Source organism: Adiantum capillus-veneris, chromosome 2 (genome assembly GCF_014529385.1).
Source record: "Adiantum capillus-veneris isolate H3 chromosome 2, ASM1452938v2, whole genome shotgun sequence".
In the NCBI taxonomy this organism is placed as follows: domain Eukaryota; kingdom Viridiplantae; phylum Streptophyta; class Polypodiopsida; order Polypodiales; family Pteridaceae; genus Adiantum; species Adiantum capillus-veneris.
The window spans coordinates 19,633,121-19,641,944 of NC_140932.1; the positions used below are offsets into that span (position 1 = coordinate 19,633,121).

Genomic DNA, 8,824 nt, shown 5'->3' on the forward strand with positions numbered 1-8,824 from the left:
AGTATTTACTAAAAATTAAAAAATATACTGAAAACCGCTGTAAATTGAAGGGGTTGTCGCTATCTACTAATATCTCAAAAGCTCCAAGCTCTGCTAACTCCCAAAAGCTCTAGAATGGTTTTCGATCGAATACGACGACATTTGTATATATATATAGGCGTTTTCGATTGAGATATTTTTCATTCGAAAAAGTTTTCGATCGAAAAATATCTGGATCGAAAACTGTTTTATACGGGTATTCGAGTATTATTCAAAAATACGACGTATAATGATGTTTTATACGTATAATTTTTGTTATACGAGCGTATAAATGCAACGTAGATCAAGATACAAGCCTACATTATTGCATTTGAAGAGATACCCTCTCTCGCATAATGCCACATGCCTTCAAGACACAAGCATACATAATTGCTTTTGGAGAGCTACCCTCTTTGCATCTGGTGAAAACAGCCAAGAGCTTGTTTCCTAGCCCTACCTCTGTGCTGCAATTAGTGATGACATTCCGAAATGACATGAAGCTCCTCAATCACTTTTTGTGCTTTATGAAGTACACCACATTTGCCATACATGTCGACCAAGGCAATGCCAAGCATGACCTTTTTTGTCAACATCCCTCGACTAACAATATCATCATGAACTATTTTGCCCATACCAACATCTTGCATGAAGTCAGATGCCTTCAAGCTACATGTGTAGGTGATTGCATTTGGAGAGATGCCCTCTCTTTGCATCTACTGAAAATAACCTAGAGCTTCCTGGCCTACCCTTGTTGGGCATAACCCACAATCAATGCACTCCAAGAGACAAAATTCTGGCTAGAAGCTCGTCAAGGATTTGTTGTGCTCAAACAAGTACACCACACTTGACATACATGCTGACTAACATGACGGCTAAGTATGTGTTATTTTTAAGTAACCCACAACTATCTCCACTACCTACTATTGGACGTCTTGCTCTGATTCCCTTCTACTTGATCTAGTGTTTGTGTCAGCATGCAATTTTTAAGCTCTATGTCACTTTTAAGTCATTACCAAATATTGTCGTGCCTAAGTCTGCACTTGTTCAACCTTGCTCCATGGACTGGATCAACGACACGTCCACCACGTCTCCCTCTCTCTCTCTCTCAAAAATATTCATTGACATGCCACCCAAAATCCTTTACAAAAGGTTGCCTACGTACCTACATTACCAAAATTACACATTCAAAGAAAGAAAATGCATGTGACATGTGTTCATAAGAAGACATATCCAATGCACTCAATGCATTACTTCCTACGAAAACATGTTCTAGCCAGTGAACCTTCACATCAAATTTAGAAACCAAGACCTGAGCTCGACCACCTTCTGGAATAGCTTCAAACATGTGGTTAGTTCTTGACTCAAGGAAGGGATGTAACACCTATAATCATAAGAGAGCAATTGGCTACATGCTTGGTCATTTTGCAGCACCCGCCATATACCATGTACAAGCAAGAAAGGGGTGATTCACAGAGTTGCAAGGGCAGTAATTTTGTATTCAGTAACTGTAGAACTCCTCAAGTTTGTTCCAACTTGGAAAATTATTCCGCCTGGTGATGGCCCCATGGTCTACTCCACGAAAAGGCGCTATTGTTGCATTAGTGCAACTTGGCCAGCGACATAATCCCGATTCCCCAAAAGAGGAGAGGATGCAAGAGGAGAGGAGAGGATGCATTGGACACCAAAATCTTCAATCTTGTTGACAGGGATGGTTTGACACACAGAGGGTGAAATATATAATCCTTTGGATAAGTGTGAAATGCTCTGATTTCAACTTTTCCAGCAGACATTGTTCATATAAGATCAATGACAACTGCCAAGAAAGGTTCCAAGTATTTCTGATTTTGCAGGTTTGTATTTACATCAATGCCAGAAATCCAGCAACCATAACCAAGGTGAGAATGGTACCAGTCCACTACGTTCTCAAGCCGCCCTACCCTCTTATTAGTTTGAGCATGTTCCACCATATATTCATATGAGCATTAATACGAGTTTCGGTACCTTCGACAGGAAGAACAAATGCATCCATGACGATGATAGTGTCACCTTCAGTCTTGCCCTGCATCATGCCTATCACCTTGATCGTCCCACCTGATTGTGCATGCAAGACCATCTTGAGCCTCAGGACAAGGGCTGAAATTCACACATTCTTGAAGTGCTTGGGCTCTCGCAACGTACCATGGCTTCTGTTGTTGAATCAGCGCTTGCCCTGCCTCATCATAAATATACATGGAGTCTGACTTTGCACCTCCTTCCAGAGACACTATGTTGTTCTCGATCTCCTAAGTTTGACGCGCTGCTACCACAGATGTGGAAGCAGCAGCCATCTCGAGCTTCTCTCACATGCACAAATGCAAGCTACGTTCCTCGTTTAATATTCTCTCTCTCTCTCTCTCTCTCTCTCTCTCTCTCTCCTTGGGTGTGCTTTTCCAGAATTAGCTCACAACCATAGCTTTTTCTTTGTCAGTTGCCTCCTTACCCCAATGTAGTTATATTGTACTTTTACATCTTTCTCGCATGTTCCCCTTAGCCTATAAAACGCATGCATACATCTTATCTTATATCTTATATCTATATTAAGGCTGGGTTCACAAGAGGGCGGCGGAAATAGCAAAGAAAAAGACCCTTTTCCAGGTGGAAGAGCTTCATTTCCAACTCTTCCGCCATCCATCAGTTCACACGGGAGGTGGAAATAGAGAACCAACATATCTTCCGCCGCACCATGCATTCACACAAGGTGGCGGAAGAGAAATTTGATTAACATAAAAACCTTTAGAAAAAACACATATAGAGAAGCTACATTGAAGATGTATTAAAGGAATCTCATGAGATACAAGCTGAAAGAGGACATAAACATAATAAGCATGCCAGTTCTACAATGAAAGGTTTCGTTGCAAAGCTCTACGTAGAAGAGGAAGAAGCTAATGATGATGATGCTTCCATTGATGATGAATCCATCTCTGCCAAGGCATCATTGCCAAAGAATTCTTGTACATTGGCCCTTGCATGCTCTCTATACATTGTCCTAGCGAGATTGTCTCGCCGCTCTGAACCTGAACCAAAGTCATAACCTTCATCGCCTCCTTGAGCACGTTCCATTGCGTCCTCTGTTTGTATTGGCCTAGTAGCACATAGCTCCCTCAAGGAGCAGGCAGCTGTTCTCCGATCCTCTTCCCTTCGAACCATAAGTGCCAAGTCTGCTTCAGCTTCTCGTACCCATTCCATGTCAAAACTTTCTCCGTGGCAAATGCAAATGTTGTGGAGCACAAGGCAAGCAACAACAACATCTGGCACATATTTTAGATTCATGTCACATCTTTTCAGCAATATACGAAACCTTGCCTTCAACATGCCAAAGGCTCTCTCAACTGGCATCCTAGTGCTTGATTGGATGAAATTCCAATAGTACTTTGCATGTGACAATCCTTCTTTGCATCCTTTGAAGGGCACTAGCATATAAGGCCGTGCTGGGTAAGCGCAATCGCCCACCAAACAATAATTGCCCAAGTCACCTTTTGTACATCGTTGCCCTAGCTCGCTTCTAGTGAAGTTTAAGGAGTCATGGACTGACCCAGCCCACCCCACATCATAATTCCATATTGAACAATTTGGGGCCACGGTTAACTGTAGCAGGATTGAATCAAACCCTTTGCGATTGAAGTAATCTACATGGTTGTCCCTTGGAGCAATTATGGGAATGTGAGAACCATCTATGGCACCAACTACAAAGGGAATGTGTCGTATTGCCTCAAACTCACTTGCCAGTGTGGCAAAACGTGAGTTTGAAGGCCATCTAATATAGAGATCCCTAAGGCCTGATGTCACAATTGCCCTAGAAAATTCATGGACAATTTTACACACTGTGCTTTTAGCACACCCATGGAGATCACCTAAGGGATCAAGGTTTGTTCCTGTAGCAAGCCTATTGAGAGCCGTGGCCACTCTACTTTCAACACTTATGGCCTCCCTCATGTTTGTGGTTTGCTTCTTCAAGAAAGGAGCAAGCTTACCACAGAGGTCATGGAAAGTTTCTTTGCTCACCCGTAGACGCCGCTTAAACATGCGTGCCGAATATGCACCCAACAAATAGCCGTTTAGAAAATGTTGTGGCCTAGGGTAGGCCCAAGCTTTTCTAAGCTCATGCCCTCTCCTTCGATTTGCAGTCTTCTTATAATCAACAGAACGTGCCATGCATTGTGTCACATGGAGCCAGGATTGAACTAAAGCCTCCTCGTTGCGCATGTGTGATTCCTTAAGCAACTCATTAATTGCCAAGCAACACAACCAAGCACAATGGAGTGCTAAGTCCTTGGAGAGAACCATCTTCTTCCTGCAATACATTGTGAGAAATAGAGAATTCTTAGTACTATTATTATTTGTATTTGTCATGTGTGTATTTGTATTCAAATAGACATTTCATGGAAACAAAGTACACTAATCATCATGATAAAATGGGTTACAACAGCATAAAGCCTAGATATCCTTGCAAAAAAACATTTCTATGTGTGCATAGCCAAAAATAGAGCATAAGTGCCGAAGACTTCGAGTTTCTCTACTTGTCAGCACTCCTAGCTAGGTCAAGATATCCATTCAAGGTGGCATGCATTCCAGCCAAAATGGAGATTCGCTCTCTCTCCAAGGCATGTTGTTCTTTAGAGGAGTCTTTAAGATGCTCCAAAAGTAGGTTCCCTGTGTTGGCCATTTGGGCCAATGACTCCTCGTACTTTGGAGCTGGGCGACGTGTTGAAGTGGTGGAGGCTTGAGCCTTCTCGGGCTCCGACATCTTTGCCTCTGAAAAAGCGCTATTGTCACCTCCAAGAGCAGTAGGATCTTGGGTGGTTGAGGAAGCATGACTAAGAGGTGTGACCGAAGCTCTATCATGGTAGTATTCATCTACCACATCATACCATTTGCAAGTCCTCTTCCTGTCATTGCCAAAAATGTTATTATGGACTTTATCTATCCTGTATTGAGCTATCACAGCTTGAAATTTTTTACGACAGTTTTCGCTATCTTTATCAAACTCAGGATAAGTGCCGGCCAATTGAGTGGCCACCTTGGCCCACAAGTTGACTCCTTGCTTTTGAGGATTGTTGAATTCCTCATTCATCCCTCCCCGAATGTGAACCAATTGGTCAACCCAAAAGTCCCTCCACTTGCCCTTCCCTTTGTTGTCGTTGTCATCATCGTCCCCCAAGTCAACAACAACCTTCTTTTTGGTTGTCTTTGGCTTCTTCGATGGCACTTGGCTCCCTTGGGCTACCTCCTCATTATTTGTTGATCTCTTCTTGGATGCTTTTGAACGGCCTTTGGAAGATTGAGAGGGGGGAGGGGGGGGAGGTATATGGTTCGGAATTAGAATGGGAGGAGTGCTCGGACTAGCTTGTGGTAGCATAGGAGAATTAGGGCTTGAGACACTTAGAGGAGGTGAGGGATATGGTGGTTGGTTGGAAGGGCGCATCATGAAAGGAGAGGTTGGAGATGGAGAATTCAACATGGCCGTAAAACCATGAGAGGGCATAGGAAATGGTAAATGAGAGAAATGGTTGAAATAAGGTTGGGAGAATTGTGGTTGAGAGAGAATGGTGTCATCGTCCTCTCTTTGAGAATCATGAAATTGAGGGGTGTTGGACTCCATGTTACCTTACCTGCATCACAAGCAAACAAGAGAGAGTTTTAGGACATGCTCATCGAAAAACATTTAAAATAGAGCGTGCTTCAATACATAAGCATGTATACCTTTTCACAAACTTTGCACGTCGTAACGCTCCAACAATCTTCAATCTATCAAGACACACGAGTATAAAGGTTAGTATATCAAAGAACATGGAAGTTGCGTCATTGTGTCGACACAAAATGAAAAAAGAGGAGAGGAAGAGAAGAGGTTCTTCATGCAAAAAAAAATTACCACAGTGGATGCTTCCAAGCCTCACAATGCTCCTTGCAACTTCATGCTGTGCTCTGTGAAAAATGTGAAGGACTCTTTAGCTCCAATGGGGTCTTTTTATAGTTGGAAAAATAAGAACGTTAAGGTTTGCTTTGAAAAAAAAAAAAACGTTAAGGGTGTCTTTTGGAACGTTGAGTTGCAAGTTGGCATGCAATTAAGCCTACGTGGAGGGCGGAAACAGCAACTGGCGAGAGGGGGGGGGGGGTCGGAAGAAAATCGAGGCAACTGTTCCGTGCGCTGGCATGTTCAGCTTTAGCTACCGCCGTGCCTTGTGAACAGCCCCTGCTGAGCCGGCGACCAATGATTGGCTCATGTCCTGCTGAGCGCTGTTTCCGCCGCGCTTTGTGAACCCAGCCTAAAGTGAGAGGGTTTGTTGCCATGTGGTAGCAAATCCCTGCAGGAGCTGCATCCAACTTCGACAGCCTGTAGCCAGCTCTCGACAGACACCGACCTGGAATCCAGTGAGCAGCACACGTGGAATCCACATGGCACTCCATGTTGAGCTGGCTGGCTGTTGAAGAACGCACGGCAAGGCATAGGGTTGCAACCCTCGAAGAGCGCACAAACTCGCTGCCAATTGCTCGAACAGGGCACACATGTACTGCCATGGACGCAACGTCCAAGCCCTCAAATAGCGCACATGTTGCGCGCTGCAATTCCATCCAACCCTTGATATGCGGGCCACCACCACTAGCTACCCTTGACCAATGAGCCCACAATCTCACACCTTGCCTACAAAAAGCAACGTCCCCAGCCTGCAATATCCTATCGCTGCTCTCTTATGGTGCGCACATGCGACGTTCACGAAGGACGTCCAGTGAAAAAGGGCATTCCAACACAGCAAGGCCCACCACGCCCTTGCGCGTATAGAAACGGCTAGCCCCCCCCCCCCCCCCCCCCCCCCCCCCCCCGTTCAGCAACAGTTTGCTGCATTTGCATGGCGGGAGCTCACCTGGAGAACTTCCAAGCCTGCAAAAGCTGGTCTGCAAAAGCTGCAACATCTTTACGTGGAGCTCTTTGGTTGCTGGTTGCTCTGCACCATATACATCAGCAATACGTCAGCTAGCAACGATCGCTGGCCGGAGCAGCTCATGTGTACAATGTGACGACCGGTAAGATGCGTTCACTCTGCCATCGGACGCACGACTGAACGTCCCATGTGCGCTCTACATCTGCCCTCACCGCCTTCTTGCACCTACTCTTGCTCTTGCTCTCGCTCAAGCACAACATATTTGGTTGCACAGCTGCACACTCACTGCCAAGAGTCCCAAAACCAGGGGCAGCAGACCAACAACCACAGAAGCCAATTGATTTGCAAGAAATAGGAGCATACTCAGTTTGATTCTCTTGATACCTCCTCCCCTGGCAAGCTTCGTAATTTCCTGCATGTTCTCTCACAGAGCTTTCCTGTGACGCTTGGCTAATGCGCCTTATCTAGCTATACCTTACAGCCCTTTCCCCTCCCAGACACGTCGTTTCGTGTGAAACTCTCTCTCCGTCTCTAATTGATGAGTTGGCAATGTGTGGAGAGAAGGGTTCAACAGTCTCTCGACCAAAACAACAAGTGATAAAATCACGAGGCCTGCCTTCAAAAAACATATATAACGTCTCTCCTTATGTTTTAAAATGCAATGATACCTTGTCTGTCTATCTGCAGCTCAGGATTGGACATAGAGAGCGAGCTGCACTCCATACTTCAATACGCTTTGTGAAGACCGGAAAACTCCATCAAAAGATAACAATTGTAGAGGCAATATTTCCATGTCGCTAGCAAAGAGAACTCCATCAAAAGATAACAACTGCACTTCAGGAACTTTGAAAGAAGAAATGCCTGAAGATTATGAGAAGTAAACGTAAAAGAAGACCTGGGGTAAATACCATACCGATCATGATTGGCTACATCTGGAAAAGCAGACTGTTGTGATGAATCTCCAGGAAATGGAGGATGACGAAGAGACTCGTCTTGTTGTACTGGTATATCCATGTTGCATAGGTGTATATCCTCTTGCTGTGTCTTCTGAAAAGTCATGATGCTGCCTAATCGGGGGATAGACAGGAGGGGGGGCTATTGTGTTTTGAGCGGTTTCTGGCTGAACTGGCACAGGCAACCATCACAAGAAGTTTTAGACAAATTCTCACGATAATTCCCACATTGTGACTTACCTCAACATCATGAGCTTCTGTGAGGGAGGCACTGCATACCTAGCTAGGTATGATTGGGGACAGGGGACCGCCGGCCCAGTGGGGGGGCCAGTAGTCCCTTGCCCCCAATCGTACCTAGCTGGGTATGCGGTGCCTCTCGAGAAGAAGCTCATGATGTTATGCATTGTATGAAAAACACTGAAAAAGACTCCGTTTTCCTACATGAGAAAATTTCTAAATCTTCTTGTGCATAACCAAGTATTTAGATGACATAGTTGTGAAAGAGTATACAATTGATCTAGAGATCATAGAGAGCATCCATAACCAATCCACACAGGCATTACAAGAGAGAAATAGGAAAATACCTCTAGAGTAGCATACCAATGTAAATATATATATATAGAAATCCGCCAAACGCTCCCCAATCTCGGAAAACACAGTTGCAAAAAGACGGCTCCATCTATGAAAGAGAATGTTTCCTAATCAAAGCATGGTTTGCAATCATAAATGCAGCCCTTTGATTGAGAAACACTATCGGAGTCTCAAAAGCTGCGCCCAACAGTACATGTTACATGAGATGTGCTACTACAGACCTCTCTATCCGGACGACATTGCTGCAGGTGTACTTGTAGCAATTCACACACACACACAGACACACAGTTGCTGAAATCAGTGGCAACCCCTTCTCCTCTCCCTCTAGCCAGCTTAGGAAAGAAC

At 44.6% G+C, this 8,824-nt stretch overlaps 1 pseudogene; it reads right to left on the reverse strand.

Moving 5' to 3' along the window:
• Window positions 1-1,314: 1,314 nt before the first annotated feature.
• Window positions 1,315-2,394, reverse strand: LOC147462463 (COP9 signalosome complex subunit 5a pseudogene; annotated as a pseudogene).
• Between the last annotated feature and the right edge of the window lie 6,430 nt (window positions 2,395-8,824).